Source organism: Phyllostomus discolor, chromosome 6 (genome assembly GCF_004126475.2).
Source record: "Phyllostomus discolor isolate MPI-MPIP mPhyDis1 chromosome 6, mPhyDis1.pri.v3, whole genome shotgun sequence".
NCBI classification, from domain to species: domain Eukaryota; kingdom Metazoa; phylum Chordata; class Mammalia; order Chiroptera; family Phyllostomidae; genus Phyllostomus; species Phyllostomus discolor.
The window spans coordinates 9,968,253-9,988,759 of NC_040908.2; positions in this window are offsets into that span (position 1 = coordinate 9,968,253).

A 20,507-nucleotide genomic window follows, 5' to 3' on the forward strand; every position below is an offset into this window, starting at 1 on the left:
TAGGTTTTAAATTATAACAATCCTGGTAGGTATCTCTTTGTGATTTTGATTTGTATTTCCCTGACGACTAGTGATATTGAATATCTTTTCATGTGCTTCTTGGCCACTTGTGTGTTCTCTGTAGAGACGTATCTATCCAAGTCCTATGCCCATTTGTAATCAGCATTTGTCCTTTTGCTGTTGAGTCATAGGAGCCTTTTTAGATGTTCTGGACACTGAGCTCTTATTAGATATTGACTTGCAAATATTTTTTCCCCATTCTGTGCGCTGTCTTTTCACTCTGACAGTGATTTTTATGCACAAAAGTTTTGAATTTCAGTTAGGTCTAATCTATCTATTTTTTCCTTTTGTTGCCTGTGTGAGTGTTGGCTTTGGTTCTTTGGAGAGATTATTTGTTGACATTAGGTAAGCAGGGCGGGTTTTGCTGGACATTTGGAACTTTGATCAAGACTAAACCAGACCAGAAATAAGCTTGTTTATGGAGATGTTTACGGACCCACCGCACAGATGTCCACTCTGGAGGGTCCAGATGTCACCTTTGTCTCATCAGACAATGCTCTTTGGGACCATTTTCCTTCTGTGAGTCCCAAATGGCCTCAGTTCATCTAAGTGGCTGCCTCGGTTATGGGGGAAAACTATCTGCAGCCTGTTTTTCATCTCTATCAAGACTCCCTCTTATCCTGCACGTTTTGGCTTCTCAGAGATACTCGTGCACAGAGAAAACAAACAACACCAGCTTCTGTTTCACTTTTCACTAGTTAAGTTTGATCTTCTGGGTACCTTGTCATTCACACACACCTGTTATTTCCTGTATCATCAAGAGGGTATCGCCTGAGTTGTATATATAAACTGTGATGTCTTTTCAGCTGAATCGTTTTCAAAATTCTAATGCCTATAAGGTGCATAATATTACCAGTTTTACAGTTTATTTTTCTTCTTTGAGATAACCTTCATTTTTTTCCCCCTGCCTCTGAAGGGGACCAGAAGCTTGGGCAATAATGTACGTATGTGTGTGCACATGGGGAAGCGTGTGCTCATTAAGATAAAAGCATTTGACTCTGTGGATGCAGGTGGATTCCCCAAATACCCAAGAAACACAGAAACCCGTCTTTGCCCTTCCTGGACTTCAAATATAATTCCTTGCCGTGTTTAGGAAGCAAAATCACAAAGTGCGTCCAAGAACCCGTGGAAAGATTTGGGGGCCAACTGCAGACGCTCATTCTTTCATAGTAGATTTAGTTTGTGGAAACTGCCGGCATAATGACTTAATCGGTACAACAGTTTAAAGCCGAACTTGACGTGAGCCATATGATTTCACTACATTCATATTCCCATGCAAGTGCTATCAACGTGGAAGAAGTGGTCTGGAAGAGCAGCATTGGAAAATATTTAAATAAGCCATTAGTCCTGCCAACTCAACACCAGGGCATCTTGACCGCACATTTGGAACTACAAGAAACGAGTCGTAAACCTCTGAACTCTGGGAATGATTACATCTGGCCCGGGAACAGGCAGGGTGGGGCCCGTCCGGCCAGCCACAGCTGATCCTGGGGTGCTTTTCCAGCCTCGCCGCAGGGAGGATAAATGGGCCCAAGGAGCCTGTGCAGCCATCTGTCAACAGGAAGAGAAGGAAGGGCAAGGGCCACACGAGAGGGTAACAAGAAAGCCGGAAAGAATGGGTCCACAGCCGAAACTCGGCCAGAGCATCCCGGTGCTGATGAAGTCCGATGGAGGAGAATGAAGGAGGAATAGGGCCCTTTCTTTCTTCTCCCGGGAGCACCCCGCTAAAAATGAGCGTGGCTGTGCATGACCGGAGCAGTAGAATCCAGAAATTTTATGAATTGGTACTTCTCCAACTTTAATACGTTTCAGAATAACCGGAGGGTCTTGTTAAAATGCAAATTCTGATGCACTTGGTCTCGAATTCCGAGAACTTGGTGGGGCTGAGGTTCTGCGTTTCCAACAAATTCCCGGGGTAGGCGATGTGCCGGACCTCCTTTGAGCAGCAAGGCTGTGAACTGAAGATAAGGTAGAAAAAGAATGAAGACAGAAATGAAGGCAGGGATGGAGGGTCAAACCCCAATACTTTTCCTGGGACCACTCATGCCATGGGACCACTCATTCCATGGGACCACTCCCAGAGGATGCCTCTCCTTAGTAGGGTCCATGGCCGAATTTTCTCTCGTGAGAACTGTAGCCATTCACTTCTCTCAGATCTGGGTGACAAAGGGAGACACAGGGTGTTGGAAGGGTCTATTCTCCCCATTTTGTGGAGGGAGACGCCACGACCTTAGGGTAGCAAACCGTCGCAGCAGAGACACCGGTGTCCCGTGGAAAGGGCTGGGACCAAAGAAGCCACATAACATCTAAATGTATTAGTGAGCACACATAAGACATTCCTGGGAATACTTGTTAATTTTTTTTTTTTTTTGGTGAATCGGATAAGCGTTAGAGAAATGCACGTCCTTCCAAGGAACCACATGTGTGCCGCTCGGGAGAGCCAACACCGGTGTGCCTGCCCAGCAAGCCGCAGAGAGCAGAGTGCGGCATCCATCTGCCTTTTCCTCCCGCGCCCTCCCCCCACCCCAGTGCTGGGGCAGCAAGAAGAGGGCAGCTACGGGAGTACCTGAAAGCCAGGCTATGCCTTCTTTCCATTTCTCCTTTGATCTTACACACTTCTAAAACATGCCTTAACCTAGATTTCTTTTGCTGTGAATTGGCATGTTAAGAACGTTTGCCATTTTTTATTGCAATTCTATTTTCTTATTGGTGTGTGAGAGCTCTTTACCATGAGGCCTTTCTTGCATGTGTGTGGTTAAAGTTTTAGAGACGTATCACCTTCGAAGATGCAGATACTACTTCTGCTCTTGGGGCATCAGTTTGGTGGGTTGCTAGAGCCCCATGAATGCTACTGCTGCATAACAAGCACCCCAATGAAGCAGCGTGTTGAGAACAAGTGCAACTTAAATGGGTATCACCAACACGTGGCTAAAGATCTCATGAATATTTTGGGCCTCATGAAAATTTGATGCATCACACGCTTCATGAATATTGAGTGCCGACTTGTTCTTGCATCCATCCCAATCTGTTTAGCATATGTATGTCCTACTTCTTTTTTTTTTTGCCTAATGTTTCTCACATGATACCTATTTCTAAACTCAGTTTTGCTTATCTTTTTATTTATTTGTTTCTCTATTTTTTACTGTACAATTGAATACATTTTTTTTTTAATTACAACCATTCCTTGCTTTCCCCGAGGCAGTTTGCAAAACATTTGGATGTGATATAGGAGGCACATTACGTGCAATGAAAAGCCTTCCTTCTTCAGCTGAGCTTTGTCTCCCGATCTTGACCAGGTCTCTTGTGTTGGGCCCTAGACAGCCTGGCTGGGGAGGTCAGCGGCATTCCTTCTGGTCGAGGTCTGCTGAAGCCCACATGCTGAAGTGCCCGAAGAATTTGCATGTTCTGACAGTAAGGTGGGGGCTCCTTGGAGGCCATTTGGAGGCCATTCTGGGGCAGTCTCACCGGGAAGTACGAGTGTACAGAAATTAGCATGGTTATAAATGGCACCGGATTCTCACAGCACGTACCTGCACCCTTGAGGTGGTGGAAGGGTGGGTGTGGGCACCCCTCCTCAGCTGTGTGTTAATTCTGTATCCAGGGAGAACTGTAATTGAGATAAAAATGGGAAATATAAACAAATCCCATCTTCCAACATTTGTGACATCCCATATAATTAATGGGCAAAAGTGAAAACTTGAGTTGCCCTCATAAAATGCAAATGGTTATTGAAATGAACTTCATTCATCCCATTTAATAGGGATCATTAGGCTTTTCTTTTACATGGAAAAGGGGGATCAAAGACATTAAAGACCCATTACTTTACGTCAAAGCAATGTTTTATTGGATTTTTGTGAGTTAAAATAGATCACAGTCTTTTCAAAGTTCAGAAACAAAAAGGAATGAATTTAGGAAGAGGATGTAGCATGGAAGGGAAGAAAGTTAAAATGCTAGAAGTTCTATACTTAAAATAATAGTTCTTTGCCCCTCCTCCAGCTCTTGTGTTTGATAGAAAAACAGAGATGAATCGTTTTCATTAGCTAAGCATATTCCAATGTTGCATTAGCTAAATGGAAATCTTATTATAGTCCCCGGTGGAATAATTTAAGCTAGTATTCTTTATGTGGCTCTGCATATAAATATCTAACTTCAGACTTTCAACCGAGATCCAAATCAAACAAAATTAGTTCATTTCATCTTTCAGTAAGACATTGTTCAACTAACACACAGGTGTACTCTTTGGAAGGAGGCCAGCCAGAACATATTTGAAACTGACTACAGAGAAATTACTAGAATTTACTAAAGACCATAGGCTACAGTTTTAATTACTTAAAGAGCAATTTATTCAAATAGCCAGGAGGGGTTTAATCTCAGCTGAAAATGTTTGGGTAGGTTCCATGTTAGTTTCACCTCATTCTAAGAATCTAAATCTTATATATATATTTTTTTCCTTGCCAAAGTACCATATTGCTTCTTGGGTGATGCCAATAAATACAAAGTTCTTATTAGTTGAAATATGGGCATACAAGAACTACTCACTCACTGTCTAGATACTCTTGATCTACACGTCTGAAGTCCTTAGGATAAATGATACCCATGCCTCTTTGTTCTGCAAAGAGAGCCGAAAATCTCCAAAGATTAGCTTTTCTTGCAGCGCTTCCAATAATAATACTTGATTACACAAGCCATTGATGTAGTAATAATTTCAGACAATAGTGCTTAGCACTTACGCATTTGTCATCTTCAAAGTTGTTTCACCCTCACAAAACCCCTATGAAATAAGGAACTCAGCAAGCAGTCCATTATTCTCACGCTCAGAGTCTTGAACTCCAAACACTGAAGTGTGTGCGCTTCCTCCTGTATCACTTGGCTCCAGCCGAGGTGGGTGGATGGTGAAAAATGTTTGCTTCCCCATCTCATTTTCTCTCACATAATCCATGTAGTTGGCAGAGCGCTGCTCTGTTCTTATTCTTACATTTATTTTTTTTGTACATTGCAAACATTGGCTTAACTCTCCTAATGTCATAAATCTACCCAGTGGGTGCTTTCTGTAGCACAGGTGAAACACAGCCCCCAGGCCTCTCTCTGCCTTCTCACGCTGGAAAACCAGATTTGCCTGTGTCCTTAGTTGTTATGGCAAACCCCTCCGCTTGAAGGACAGTCGAGAAACCAGAGACATTTTGGAGACTTGGAAGCATTGAAACCTCATCTAGGAGACAGAGTTTGGAATTTTAAACAAAATAATTCAGGGGGAACAGGCAAACCTTTAAATATTTTTAATGAAATTGAGTTAGTACTTGATTATAACATCCATTTGAGAAAAGAATAATAGAATGCGATCATTGCTCCCAACCAAAGCTTGCTGCTCTTGACTCTGAGTTTAAAGCTCTCCTTGAGGCTTGGTTAGAGAATGCCAAGGTGTAATTATTGTGTCAGCCAGGAGAGGATAGGAGTTACTGTGATAACACATTAATTGCAGGACCCCAGTGGCTTAACACAGCAAAGGTTGGTCCCTGGAGCTCGCTGGCCACTGTGAGTCAGCAAAGGAGTGGGGTGGGAAAGGGCTCTGGTCTTGGGGTCCAGCTAATGGGTGTTCCACCGTCATGTAGTTATACCCATTTGGAACACCCTGCATTCACCAATGCAGAGGAAGAGAGAAGCCCAGAAAAATCACATCTGCCATTCTAAGATTAGGTTTGAAAAGGGCAAGTATCATTTCTGACCAGAATCCATTGACCAGAAATAGGCTGGTAGGACCATGTGGTAAGCATGAGGGTCTCTGCCATAGTTAAAATGAAATATTTGTAATATTTTAGGCACACATAATATTTTATGTAGATATACAATATATAATATATATCATATTTTGTAGACATAAAGCACATTATGTATATATGCATACTGTACATGGCATGTGTATTTAAATGCAAAGTAAAAAATGCATATTTCCCTTCTAATTTTCATCACCATTTTAGAGGAGCACATCAGGGAGACCATTTTCCCCAATAAAAATACAACAGACAGCAAAGAACTGATTTTAATGTCTGCGCTATGGAGCACTTGACCTTCACCACTGCAAGCCCTCCTGAATGAGGAGCTGATCCTAAGTTCTTTGCATCTTCAACCAAAACCCACCCTGCACTCTGTACCACCGAGAAAATTCAGTGGTAGTGACGCTGGAGCACAGAGGGAAATATGCTGCATCCCAGCCATTCACCGCATGCAGTTGAGAGACGAGCCAGGATTCATTAATATTTTGGCTGCAGCACGGCATTCACAAGCTTGGAGTCCCATGTCAAGAAAGTGTGTGCTAAAACAATAACCTAAACATTATTTAACTGTGGTGGGTGATGGGCGCAGTGGGATCTGTTATTCAGGCCATCTGAAGATGGTTAAACCACCGTGAGGAAGCATGGCCGAATATCTGTAGGCATCAACTGGCTTTTGCCTGGTTTTCAAGTTTGCTCTCATTTTTAAGCCGTCTGATCCTTTGGTCCAGGAAACATAATTAAATGCAAGAAATCCAGATGGATAGGTAGAACAGCCATATTTATTAAGGGTTTACTCTATGCCAGGGATAGTACTAAGCTATTTATAACATCATCTTATTTAATGTAGCTGCTATAATGATTATGTAAGTTAGTTTTTAGATCCATTTTATTGGTGAAGAACTTAAGATCCAGAAGGTTTAAATAAACGTGCCTGAAGTCACAAGGCTACAAGTGGCAGAAATATGACATGAACCCACATGCACTTATTAAGCGAGTGGATGGAAAGGTCTGGCCTGACGTGGTGGAGTCAGGGTAAACCTGACCCCATCCGCAACATTTCTCAGTGTCACGAGCTTCTTTAAAGGCATGTGCTCAAGAAAGCCTGGACGACCCTCCTCAGTTATGGCCTGCCAAAAAAGCTTAGACCTCAGAGGAGCTGGAGAAAATCGTAAGTCGAGGCTAGGTGTTCTCCGAAGGTGTATTTCTTGTGCATTTCTCTTCATTGTTAGAGTCTTCATGTAACGTCTCTTCATTTCTACTATTTTGCTTACATTTTTCTTTTTTCAGTCCTTCCTTCTGATCTTATTCTTCTATACCTTCCATATAAAAGCTATTCGTTTCATTTACTAAGTCTTTTTTCTTCCCCTGTGAGTAACCAATCTCCTCCTTTCTAGGATGTCTCAGTAACATCCAGCTACTCCAAAGGTAGAGCTGTTCTCTGCAGCTGCCTGAGCTTTGTCCACTCCCTTTCTCACTATAGCAGCAAAGCGCACCCAGGAGGCCAACAGCTTCTCTGAAAATAGTGACCTCTGGTCCCTGGATTCTGCTGGGTCCTTCCTCTAGGAAAAAAGAAGAAACAAACCTGAAGGTCAAGGATCTGTCTGGCTTGATTTCCACCCTCTTCATTTCTGCAGAGCTTCTAATTCCAGCCCCCTCCTGAGCACATTCCATGGGGACACGGATCTCCCAAGATAACCAGGGACGGCTGGTTGTCCCAGGCGCCACCGTGTAGGAACAGATGGGAGAGAGAGAAATCCGGGAGATCACATGCTTTGGAACCAGGGCATCCTGAGCTGGAATCCCGGCTCTAGGGACACTCACCCCGGCCTCTGCAAGGCCAAAGTGAAAAGTGGTCTCAACCCGCCCTCTGGAGTCTGCCATGAGGTCAGAGGGATTTTCCCTGTGAGACATTCATCAAGTCATTGAACTTGGTAGACAAGGCCCCATCTTGTTCTGAGCTCCCTGCCCACCGCTCCACCACCACCGTGTAGCCTTAGCTCTCTGCCTGTCAGACAGAGACCTGAAACCCATTCCCCGTGTGAAAGCCATCTCCGAGGGGTACCCAGAGTTCAGGGTCTATAGGGGCCTTGTGTTTTAAGTAGGTGGCTGTGAGAATTCAGTACATATAGTTATGGAATGAATGCACGTTTCTCACCGGCCATTGTTCCACAAAGAGGAACTTCTAGCATAGGAACCTTGCAGGGCCTTCTGAGAGCCTGTGGGGAAATAAGGAGGGGCAGGGGTGTCCAGGTCTCAACTCCACAGCTCCAGCCGCAGGTCACGTGGGGTCTTCCAAGGGGCCCCAGGGATGTGGCATAATTCCCTGAGGAGCTCCCCTGGCATGGGCACTTAGCTTCCTTTTCTCAGGAGCTCAGTGCTGCTGGTGGGACCCAGGCCCCGATGATGGCTCTCACTGCCTAGCATTTCTTTTCCCTTCGCTCCTCTCTTGGGCTAGATCAGAGGCTGCAGTCTGAAGAGCTGGGGTGTCCGTGAGCCAGGCCCAGCCTAGTCCTCTAAACTAACCCCTCTACCCTCCCCCAGGGCAGAGCCCTGAGGCTCTCGCTCTCATTTCTTGGGTTTTCTGGCCCCTGGAGTCTAACCCGAGGTCTGGGGCTGGAGCAGTGTTCAGACACCAGGAAGCATCGGTTAGGCGCTCACGGCTGCAGGTCGGAAGAGCTTTAATTAGAGGCCTCTTCAGACCACCCGCCCGCCAGCCTCTCCAGCGCCCTGCCCTGCCGTCTGCATCCCAGAAGGGCCCCTGCCGCCGTGGGTGGCAAACCGCAGCAGGACGCCTGAGGATAGTCAAGGGGGCCCGAGGAGGCCTTCAGACCTCAGCTGGTTTTAATCCTATAAAACTGAAACTTAACATGTGAGGCAGGCAAGATAAAAATGCTCTTGGGTTGCGGGAGTGTTCCACGGCGGACTCCAGGTCCCATGGGGTCGAGTGCGATGACACAACGATGATGACGACAATAGTCATACTAGCAATCCTAACTACCGCGTGACAGTCAAAGAGGGAAAGCAGGAACACAAGGGAGAATCCTGATGCTTGCCTGGTGCGTGTGTGTTGTTCTTGCTGATTAAACAGGAAGCCCAAGGGACGGCACCCAGGGATGGCAAAGCCTCCTGTTCCTAATCCCAGCAGGTCTGCTGGAGGTGCCGCCAACGCTTTCCCGGCTTGTCCTTGGGCCTGAGTCTGGTGGGCCGGAGCTGCACCTGGGAGTCCAGCCGCCATTCTGTGGACTTCTCCCCAGCACAGCTGGCCCGGGGTTCTTGGAGACACTCGCCTAGAGGGCTGAGCAGCATCTGTCTGGGTTTCCTTCTGCGGGGACCTCAGCTGCCGGAATCAGGACAACCAGTTCACAGCTGAGAGCCAGTGACCAGGAGCAGACAGATGATGCACCAGAAAAAGCATTTTCTCGTTCCCTTTTGTTACTTGACAAACTCAGTGCAAAAACTGTGGGGCCCTTCTCATGTCTCTAGGTGAGCACCTTCCTCAGCCCTACAGTGGCTCTCCCGAGCTTGTCCGCCACACTGGCATCCCCCAGACCTCCTGCTCGGCCTCCCTCACCCTCGGAGCTGTCACCTCCCCTCCGCACCTTCCTCCCTCCCACTCTGGTTTCAGTGGAGACGGTGGGTCCCCTTCCTTCCCCGGGCCAGCCACCCCACTCTGCCTTGGCTTCATTCCCCCCACGTTGCCTCTCGTCATGTGTTCCTAGCAGCAGCTCCAAACACTTGGCCCATGAACATGCTCGAGTCACTCTAGTCTTAAAACAGAAATTCATGGCGTCATACCTCCCCCATCTCCATCCTTACCTCCCATTTATATCCTAGCTGCCCCGGCTTTGGCTGTTGTATTCATTTTCTATGGTAAAATATACATAACATAGACTTCCTCATTTTAAGTGTACAGTTCAGTGGTGTTAAGTAAATTCCCATTGTACCGCCATTGCCCCCATCAGTCCCCACCCTGAGTTGCTGTATTCTGGCTGTCACCCACACTGCCACACCACAGCTGCTCTTGCTGAGCTCATGGGCAGCCTCCCGAGGTCTTGTCTCATGGACCTCCTTGAGGCCTGCGCCACGGTTTGGGGCGTTGCTTCCTTTTGCAATGACTGCTGCCCGGTGCTGCGGACTCCCATGCCTCTCAGTCTCCCCGCCCATCTGGCTGCACTCGCTCTCCGTCGGGGGTCCTTTTCCTCTGCCCTAGATGCTGCAGCTCCTTGGGAGTGTGCCCGCAGCTCCCTGCGTGCTTTGGCTGGGTTCCTACACTGAAGGACATAACGGGACACTCCTACGCTGAGGCTGAATGAGGCTGAATGTCTAAGGCCAAGGCCTTTTTCAGCAGAGAGACGCTCCAGAGAATATTCTGCAGCAACCCCCACCTCACACGAGCTTCTCCAGCATCCATAGCCCAGTAGCAGCAGGTAACTGAAGGGTGTCCGGCTGGTAGAGGAGCTGGACGAAGGTTGGGAGATTTGGTGACTGACAGCACAGACAAGTTAATGTCGTAGTTCGTACGAAGGGAGGAAGAAATCCCCAACTGACCGCAGGCAGAACAGATGGCCTGCAGATGTGGGGGCGCGCACTGACCTCCCATCTTCTCGCCATCCTCCGGACTCTACCCGATGCCTGTAAGCAGGGCTGGGTTCTGCAGCTGCCAGCCTCGTCATCCACCGTTTTAGAAGACAGGAGGAGGGAGTCGCTGGGCTCAGGGAGCGCAGTGGGAAAGTGAAGGCTTTCAGCACCCCAGAGGGGGAAGAAAAGAGGACCGAGGATGGGAGTGGTGGGCGAGAGCGCACAACAGGTGGAAACAGGGATTCACTCGCTTCTTTTCTAACAAGAACTGACATGGACCCAGCCTGCAGCGACCGGGAGTGCACAGGCCCTTCATGCAGCAGGGGCTCGGAGGTCTCTGTAGAGTGAGGTGGACCCGGGAGCGTTTTCTCCTGGGGTTGGCTGACTCAGGGCCAGGTGAGTGCAGAACCGGCAACAGCCGCCCAGTGTTCACACACCGTGGCTACACTTAGCCGGCCCTGGAAGTACCTCTTGGCATCCTGGGGGAAAATTCTGGAGGGTTTAACGTATTTATAGTTGTAAACTGTTGTATTAGGAGTCCCCACGGGGACCAGGAACATCAAAACCCCTGGGGATGATCAATGGTCCTGTGTAGGGAACACCCTTCCCTTTCTCTCCCGGGTCAGTTCCTGTTTATCTCCCAAGACTCGGCTTGTGTCCCCCGACTCTGCGAGGCCTTCCCGTCCCTGACGGTGAATTTCACTGCCCCTCTTCTGTGTTTCCTTTGTATGCCCTTCTCCCGTATGATCTTTCTACCTGCATCATGATCATCTCGCCCCCTCTCTGTCTCGTCCACTGGCCTGCATACTCCCTGAGGGCGGGGCGTCTGTCTCCGATGCCTGCTGTCGTTCCTAGCATATACAAAGTCCTCAGGAAATTGTGGGTAAATAAATGAATAAAGATTTGAGGTGGCTGGTTTTCAAGAGCCAGACTGGGAAATTGTGCCCTAACGATGGACACGTGCTGTTGGGTGTCTGTGAAGCCATAGATGACGCAGGTGCACCAGGAGCTTACCAAGCAAAAGGGACATTGGGATTGTGCAACCAGGCCCCTGAGGACGAGCACCTGTATTTCGCCGGATGCTCATGCGGAGTGTCAGGATGCCACAGAATGCTGGCGCTTACCCGGTGAAGACCTGTTTCTGATGCACGACCCAGACTTACAGAAGCACCAAGCTGGTCAGCCAAACTTGGGTTTATTTTGTTCTGTGTTGCCCTGCATATTTTTTCTACTTTTATTTTTTTTCTCCCAAAGAGACGGATCCACTTACGGGGAGTGTCTCTGATAAAGGCATCTTTATAACCTAATGCATTCATTAAAAGCATTGAAAAACGGGTGCAGGTCTCTGTCAATAACGATGGCCAGTGTTGGTTCACTTATCCGGGGTCAGGCCATTCCTTGGCCTGAGATGGAGCCCGGGATCGCCCAGGTAACACCCTCTCTATCACACCAAAGGGTCTTTCCAGTTGGTTTTATATTTTTTTAAAAGCCCCCTTTCTAGCCCTGTCATGACAGGAAAGATAGATTTGTCTACATAAATGAAGGGGGCCCAACGAAGGGGAGAAGCCATTTAAGTCCTGTGCCCGCCAGGGCAGAAGGAGGAGAGGATTGACAGCAGGGTGGGGTGGGGCGGGGGCGGTGGGGAGGGGGGAGCTCAGTGCTCACGGCAGAGAAACCCTGTTGTCCTGGCTCTGAGCCTGGAAGGCGTGTCTGGAGCAGGGGAAGGAAGTAGAGCCCGGCTCCCTCCAGCCTGGTGGGCTGCTTAGCACCCTCAGTTGGAAGACCCAGGGCTGGAACATTCTCACCGCTTTTGCATTATTTCATTAGGCTGTTGACAAATAAACACATGGAAACAATCCACAGCCGGGCACTGATTGCATTTTCCCTCAAAGGCACGGCAGGCCCTGGGTCCTCTGTAAAAGATTATCTTAATCCCTCATCACCGTCTAACCCTCCCTCACATTTCCCAGAGTTCCCCAGTCAGGCTTTTCGGAGGGGTTGAGTGCTGTTCCTTCCACGTAACTTTTGCACACAGGGTTCACCTCTCTCCTTTCTTCTGTCCTGGAGTAACTCGAGGCAGGACGACAGCTGGCTGACCTCCAGAGTCATCGTCCTTGCCGTAGAAGCCACCCTCTCGGCAGTGCCCCATCGAGTAGCCCCGCTGTCTGGGACCCATTTCTTTCCAGAAGTAGAGTTAGCTCCTTTGCTGGTCACTGTGTGCAAAGCTAGAATCTTCTTGGTCAGAAGGCCAACCACATGGGACACCAGTGTTTCTGCACATCCCATGTTCGCTAACATTTTTCTTGCTACGCAATGGGCCTCCGTCTGCGCCTTTTCACCCACTGACTGAGGGTCCAGCAGCCCCATGGGTATAGAATGAACTAATTTCTCTTGTGAGCATCCAGAATGGTACTAGTTAAGTACCATCCGTAGGAGAATAGGAAAAGGGTCATTGTAATAATTTCCTGCGTGCTGTGGTTCAGACAAGTAACCGGGTTGAGAAAGGCAAGCAGGAGTTGGAGTGGGGGGGGCAGGATGAGTGCCGAACCCTAGAACATCATTTTGCCCACAAAGACGGCGATCGAATGCCTCCCTTGTACGAGGCCGAGGGGGGTTCGCCAAGAAGCAAATGAAACTTAGGCAACATGGATCCTCACTTGCATAGAGGCTGCTTCAAAGACACTGTATCTAATCTTACATTTCTAATTAAAAAAATACTCTTCTTAAAGGGAACTTTCTCTGCCCTCCACTTGAAAAGACTTCAGCCCTCACGAGACTGGGGTCTCCCCCGATCCCCTGAGCTGTACTTGGCTGTACGAGGGAGGGGGCGTCTGAGGAATGTGAAGCAGGTGCCGCCGCCCCTAGGGAAGAGATGGGTGTACACATCAAAGATAAATAATTACAGCGGAGTCACTCCCAGATGTTCCGACGATGCCTTCTCTGCACAGGTTAAGTGTGGGACTGGCTCGCTCCGTTCCAGCAGCGGTTTGAGCTCTTAGAATCGAATGTCCTCATCCGGTACAGCTCTCGCCCGCAGTGTCCACAGGAGAACTGGAGGGAGAAGCTTCAATCACCTTGGCTGAGCCAGTACAAGCTATTGATCTTGGAAAGTCATGGTGTTGGTCCACGCAGCCCTCACTAACTTTTATAACAAAGGATCCTACAGACTCAGCCGCTTAACCCAATATAGGCACCTTTCTTACTGACGTAGTCCGATGGGGATCAGATAGATGGTTTGATCCCCTTCCACACAGTAACTCGGGGATCCTGGCTCCTTTGTATCATGATGCTGCCATCCTACCTACGTGGGGAGAGAGCACCCTGGGGAAGGCACACCAGCTCCAACTGCCGTAGCCCACAAGTGGCCCACATCACTTCTGCTCCTAGTCACTGGACACACTCGATCGTACACCTCCACCACCTGCAAAGGAGGCTGGGAAATGTTACCTTCTTGTGTGCTCTGGAGGGGAGAACTGAGACAGTGTGTGGCAAGCACAGAGACAGTTGCTTCTCTGCCACGGTCGCCTTGAGAATGGTGATGCAGAGTGGCCTTACTCAGGATCTGCTGCGGAGTGAGCTGGAGGTAGGGAGAGAGGTTGTTGGCTGCCCAGGGCAGGCTCTTGAGAGAGACTGGTCAGCAGGGGAGCCCTCTGCTGATCTGAGATGAGGCTGGTGGGCTGTGGTCCCCATGACCTCTCCCCCTGGAATCGAACCATTTCTCTGACATACGGATCCCAGAGAGCTTCACACCTGGGTCCTCGCTGCTGTGCCCCATGAGGCACGGCCTTGGCGGTGTCTGGAGTCCTGGGCCCAAGTCCTCAGTGCCTCTCAGAACTGGCATTGGAAAGCTCCTCAGGTTGACCTGTTCACCTCCAGTGTGGACAGCAGCCTAGAATCAGGTTAACTTGGCGACCTGCACGGCATTTTGTTACTGGGTCATTGTGAGTGGGGGCGGGAGGTATTTCTTGGAGGGCTGTCACTCTGTGTGTGCTTCCACAGGCTTTCCTTTGAGAGAGCGTACCTCCTCAACCTGGCAGTCTGCCTGTGAGCAGGCTCCCTGATCCGCCCCGCCCTGGTTCGATGGCCCAATGTGGAAAGTATTGCAACAGCTACGCAACCACCTGGGATTAGAAGCAGCTATTGCTTCAGATAGGAGCTGGGTTACCAGAAAATTGGGCATGGGCCTGGCTTAACAATTTTTTTTCTCTGCTCTTGTTTATAATTTTTTAACCTCGAGAGCTGAATTCCAAAGTTCAGTGTTCCCCATAGAGTGTCCCGTGGCATTGACACTGGGGAGAAGAGACACACAGACACATAAAAACCATTTACGGTAGCAAGTAAGCTTTTGAGCATTACACTTTTTAGCGTCTCATTCTCAAGCTTTGGCCCATTACTTGGAAGGTGGAGGTCCCTTTAACAAAAACAATGAAGCAAAGCTAACCAAGTATTTAGACAGCCAATGTCTGATGATCTTGGCATTGCGTGTTTTGAGTTCCTTAACTGTCCACGATCATTGAGTATGGAGCCATGGCCTCCTCTGTAATCTTACCTTACAGTACAATGTGGTTTGGTAATGAGAGGCAGTCAGGTTTCCCTTAGGGTCACACAGGTTTGCATGACGCATAAAAGTGCTCGGTCGAGGCCATGGGGGTGTGTTGGGCTGGAATGCGGGTCTCTGGTCCGGGGCTGTGTCAGCCCAGAGGATAGAACATCTTTCTGTAATTCAGAAAAACACGCTTTTTCTCCCAGAAGCACAGTGTGTCTGCCATAGCCCTCACCATGCCTGGTGTTTCCAGTGCCCCCAGCTCCCGGGTGACATTTGAGTTTCTTCAGTGACACCCAAGGAAACAAGGCATGTCTCCTCAAATACAGTTTCTCCTAAGTTTTTGATTTCCCCTACTTGCTTTTATCTTCTTCGGTGAGATGCCTGCCCGCAAACACTCAGCACACGGGAAGGATTCTCTTGCACATCCACGCCCTACGGGAGTGTGACGTACCACGTGATACCATTTTGTGACATTAACTCCTATTCCCCCCCTACAGTTAAACATCTCCTCTCTCCACTCGGCCAGTTTGAACAACCAGGCTGTTCTGTGCTTGGTGCCCCGGGCAGGGGATGGGAGACGTAGGGAGCGGAGACAATGAAGAGTTGTCTCGACGTGTGTTTCCAGAAGCCGATACTGCTGGGGAGTAGGGCGGACCTGTGTGCAGACACCCTGCAGAGTGGGAGCACATTCCCACTGCCGGCCTCTCCAGAGAGGGTCCCCCTGGCTGGTGGCTCTCTGGTCGGCCTGGTGGTGATTCTGCCCGGGAGGATTCCCTTGTTCCAACATGGCACCAAGTAAGTCCTGAGTCCTCAACGGTGACACAGGAAGGCTAAGCAAATAGATCTAAAAGGTCTAACAGGCCTGGAATGAGGGATGTTCTGAGGACTTGTGTGGACTGGAAACTGATGACCAGATGGGACGGATGGGCACGTCAGTAATGCCTGCATGGACACAAGGCTGCCTCCCACCTGGTCCCTGAGCACTGTGTAAGCTTCCCAGAACACAGACACCATGCTGAGGGAAACTGAGGGGCTTGAGATTAACCTTCGGCCACCCCAGTGGAGCGAAACTCAAACTAAGCAAAATTTTAGACAAACAGGGGAGTTGCACACCTCAGCGCTGTGCAAGGATTCTAGCCTGCTGCAGAAGCGGTACAAATCCGATCCTCTTCCCACCTTCGCTGTCTTGCTACCCCCATCTCTCCACCCCCGTCTCTCCATCCTCCTGCCCGTATTTCTGCCACGCACTCACGTCCTGTGAAGGCAACTCAGGAAGGCCGTGGGGCTGCTGGAGTGGGGGGCAGGGTGAGGGGCTACAGGGCTGAGCCTGGGCACCACTGAACATAAAACTGGTTTGAGGAAAAGCGTCAGGGAGGACCAGCTCAGCTCGGGTCTCCTCCCACCCCTGCAGCCCTGGACGAGAGAGAGATGTGGGCTCGGCTGTCAGCTCGGAGCCAGTTCCTGGGTCCCTGCCACTCCAGGCAGCCCTCCATGGAGCTTTTTTCCGGGCTCTTCAGCCTTTCCTTCTCTGTTGGCTCTTTTTCCTCCATCTGTGAACGCACCCAAGTTCCTGCTATCTTAAACAAACAAACAAACAAACAAACAAACAAACAGCTCCGCACAAGGAAAACGAGAACCCTGAAGCCCTTCTTTCACATTTCGACTTTTATCAGCATTTAACCTTCTTTCTTCCCCCCTCATCCAGTGTTTCCAAGGAGTGCTAATACCCTCCAGTTTCTTCTTCTCTTCCCCCACATTTCTTCACTTTCAGCATTCCTGCTTTTACCAACCCACCATCACCACTCCTGCTGAAGTCACCGACTCGCTAATTCCCCAAACCAATGAATGGCCTCTTGTCCTTGTCTCACTAGACCTTTCTGCTGAACTTCACCCTGTTCCTCCCCCCTCATTCATTCTTGAGGCCCTTTCTCATTCCTGGCACCTTATTTTCTTGGTTGTCCTGGCACCCCTTTGCCTTTTTTCTTCTTAAGGCTTCCCCATGAGCCCGCTTCCTCAATCCCTTGGTTGCCTGGAGTTCTGTCTCAGGCTGCCTTCTCTTCTGACAACAAATACACATTCCAGACGACCTCATCCCATTGTGTGGGCTGGCCCCTATACTGACGGCTTTTAAAAAACAATTGTCAGCCCGTACTTCTCTGAGATTTTGACATCAGTCATCTGCTGGACATTTCTATTTAGATGGTCCGTGGGCATCTCATTATCAACACAGGCAAGTCTTCATTGTTTTATCTGCGAAGTCACTCTCTCAGCAATCGATGGCGATGCTGTTCTTTTCTAGCTGGACCCTGGCAGGACTCCTCAACCTTCCTGCAGGCCGGTTCAGGCCGTGCCACCTCTCATCTGGTTACCGTGGTCATGTCTGTACTGGACTCCCTGTGCGCAGTCTTTCCACAGCAAATCCATCTTCTCCACTGCAGTCAAATATTTTCTTTTAAAGAGAGGCTCTTATTTTTTATTATTATATTTTGCTTTTTAAAATTATGGTAAAATACACACAACACAAAACTTACCATCTTACGTGTTTTTAAGGGTGCAGCTCAATCAGTGGCATTAATTACATTCATATTGTTGTGCAAATATCACTACTGTTTCTCTAACATTCAACTGAGAACCTACCATGTGCCAGAGGCTCAGTATTTGTTTGATAAATCAATGGAGATGTGATCAAGTTCCTCTGGAGGAGCGGCTCTCAAACACTGTGGTGTCAGGAGTCCCCTGCACACTTCAGAATTATTGAAGACCCAAAGGCTTTTATTTATTTTACCTATTAATGTTTACCATATCACAAATGAGATTGAGAAGTAACAAATTACGAATTCACTAAAAATACCAATCATGAAAATGATCCATTCATAAAAACAGCACATTTTTTGTGCAAAATAATTCTATTTTCCAAAATCAGTCAGTGAGAAGAGTGGCCCTGTCTTACATTTTTGCAGATCTTTCTAGAATGTGGCTGATGGAAGGCTGCTCAGTTTTCATAGCTGTTCCGGTTTTCCGCACTCAGACCGTCAAGTCACGTCGTTCCGGTTGAAGTAAATGAAGACAGTTCAGCCTCACACAGGCGTATAGCTGGGAAAGGAAGAGTGCGTTAATGGCCCTTTCGGATCATTGTACATATTCTCCCGAGATTCTACACCAACACTCAACCCGTGCTGGCTTCTTAAAAGCTGGCAACAACACGGAATCTGAAACCACATTAATAAACGTTTTGTGCTCTATGACATTCTTCTATTGCTCTGTCTTGCCCTTTGAACAGAAATCTCCCACATGTACAAGATTGTAACATACTGTTATATTTCTCATTTTGAAATCATTGGTTCACCGAGGTAAGCCAGTCTTCCAAATGAGGGCTGAAACGTTGCATTGTACAATACCAAAAAATCGCATTCGCTATCATCACCCACCTCACCAGAAGGGTGTTTCAGTATTGGAAAGCGTTCAAGTTCATCATGGCAGATACGAGAGCTCCAGAAGTCTAATTTGAGTTGAGAAGCTTGAATTCTACCATTGGCAACAAGAAACTGGGAGTTCTCCTTGCACGGATAGGCTCACTTCCTTCGTCTTCAAGGAATTATCTGCCGAGTACCCAAGTCTGAATAACCATCGTCAATTTTTCTGTCAAGTAAAAGTAATGCTCTATGGAAAAGAAGCCTTGTTCAGCTCACACCACAGACAGCAGCCCGACTGCTTTCTCTCGGGCCGGCTGCGGCACTCCAGCCCCCAGCGGGAGCCCCGGAGGAGCACCCCCCATTTCATCACAGGGCATATCAAGAAGACCAGCTGGAATAAAATCAAGTATTTTCACGACTTTACCAAGAACATTCATTTTATAGCACATTATATTTCACCCAGTGTTTCCAAAATATTATTTCAACATATAATCGGGATAAAATAATTATCCAGATATTTCACATTCTTTTCATGTGTTAAATCTTTGAACTCTGGTCCGTATTTGACCTCCATAGCATTTCTCAATTCAGACTAGAACAACTGTGCAATAGCCACAGAGGGCTACTGCATTAGCACAGGTGGAGAGTGTTACTAGAACATTCTTAACCAGAGCTGTTTATTATTCCCATGCGTGTGAGTAGGCGAGGAATACAATGGCTGAGAACACATGGACCACTACCCGCGTTCACCTCAGTTGTCAGCAGTCTTGCATACCATTGCGATTGCACAATCAATACAAGCATCAACCCAGAACAAGGCAACTGCTCTGTCGGTATTTGTATGAAAATTGAGAAGCTCTTGGGGACTCCAGGGTCCCAAGGACCACACTTTGGGAACCACTGAGCTAGAAGGCCGTAGCATCAGTAGGCTCAGCCTCTGGTCCTTGGCATTGGCATTTTGCTGTCTAAGTGGGGGAAACATAATCTGGAAGATAGTTCAAGAACAATGTACACATCACATCACTTCGGACACATCTAAGTCTGAGTTCTGTCCGTGACCCTGTAGTTAACTGGGCCACTTCCCGGGAGCAGCCCTGAGAGCTGATTTCAAAGGCAGCTTTGTTTTACGGAGTATCCGCACATCCAGCTGAAGGGAAGCGTGACGGAGCTGGGCAGTGGCTCGGGGAACATTGAAGGAAATAGAAGCAGCTTCCACACCAAAGCAGAGAGAGGACAAATGTCTGTCAGCCCCATTGCCGGTGACATTAGCAGCAGCTCGTGGGTCAGCGGAAGGTGTCCTCTGAGGGAAATGTGGGCCCCGTGGATGGGGCAGGGTGGCAGCCGTCTTTAAGGGCTGGAGGGGGAGCCTCGGTCTTCCATCTGAATCAGCAGCAGAACCATTCCTGCCTCAGTTTCCACGAGGAGTCAGAACAGGGGAGGCTGTGGTGCAGCCTGTACTGCACGGAACAGGGCTCCGTGCTCCCAGTCCTCCTCGCCCACTATCCTGGCTGATTTCTCACCCAGCTGTCAGAAGGAGGCAGACACACCTTATTCTCATTCGTCACAAGGTGGAGGCTCAGAAGAGAAGTGCCTTAGGGGCCAAGGCCACCTAGCCTAAGGGCGACTTTCCCAAAGCCACAGAATTGAGACTTCTTCCCGAGCTCAGGTCTCTGGAGGCACCCTCCAGTATGCCCACGGGGGCAGGTGTGTCTGCTCTGGGGGGTCCTTAGGCCACTATAGGGTGTGTGTGTGTGTGTGTGTGAGAGAGAGAGAGAGAGAGAGAGAGAGAGAGAGAGAGGGAAGACTGTTACTTTCAGGTCTGTACTAAAAGACTTCTTCTGGAGCTTTGGGGGTGTTCCAGCTCAGCGTACTCCTGGCATCAGTGGAAGAGGAGGCTGGACACAAGGGGCCACTTCTCTCTGGCAGGGGGACTTCCTGGGTAGAAAAGCTGGCTTCAGTTTGGGGACACTGGGTCTGTGGCACAGCAGGTTGGCCTGGGTCTCACGGGTTTCAGGCGGGTGGTATGGGAGCTCATCTGGGGGTGCAGAGACTGTCCACGTGTGTTTTGTCCCCCTCTCCGCCCACACGCCCTGGGTAAGCGCCGGGAGACGTCTGTAGTGGCCGATTTCAGTCTGTCTC